Here is a 799-nt window from a genome sequence, read left to right as displayed (position 1 = left end):
CTCCTCCACCTCTCCCTCCTCCCTGTTGTCCTAGACCACCTCCTCCTCCTCTTCCACCATGTCCTCCTCTTTCACCATGTCATGTCCTCTTCCTCCACCACGTCCTCCTCCTTCACCACGTCCTCTTTCTCCACCACGTCCTCTTCCTTTGCATCTCTTTGGATCCATTGTTTCAAACCTGAATGAGCTGACTTTGGCCCTTTTATCTATCCATCGCAGGTTCTGATTGGTGTGTGCTAAATTTTGACTCCTAGTGTTTCCACCTGTTTAATTGTGTGCTAATTGAGCTCAAGCTATGCTGACTTAAGTTAACATTATTGCATGCTAGTGCTTTCTAAATGACTACATGGTGTAAGCACTGTAAAATGTAGGGATTTGTGTGTAGAGTTTTGCAGTAACAGTTCACCAAATTTGAGTCATGTGTCAAAGCAGGGAATAGTGTTTATAGTTCAGGGAAATGGGTGAGCTTTTTGAACAATAGCGTTACGGTTTTGAAATTTTAGTTTAGAGGCCTGGTTATAGTGTTTAAGCAATCGAGAAAAACTGTAATATCCTTTTCATCACTGCTCAATAACACTTTCATTCTGGTTTTTCTATCCACACTTTCATACGTCTCTTTCATCATTCATTCTACGCACATCAGCCGACTTCCTTCGGGCTCCCTGCACACACTCTCACTTCCTGTTATACTCACACACACTCTTCACGTCACTGCATTCCTCAGTTTTCTACCAGTTTACCCATTTAGCCGCCTCTTTACCCTCGCATGTTCCTAATTTAAATATCCCCGTGCCTTCTA

This window comes from Astatotilapia calliptera, chromosome 3 (genome assembly GCF_900246225.1).
Source record: "Astatotilapia calliptera chromosome 3, fAstCal1.2, whole genome shotgun sequence".
Classification (NCBI taxonomy): domain Eukaryota; kingdom Metazoa; phylum Chordata; class Actinopteri; order Cichliformes; family Cichlidae; genus Astatotilapia; species Astatotilapia calliptera.
This window is presented reverse-complemented; position numbering follows the sequence as displayed.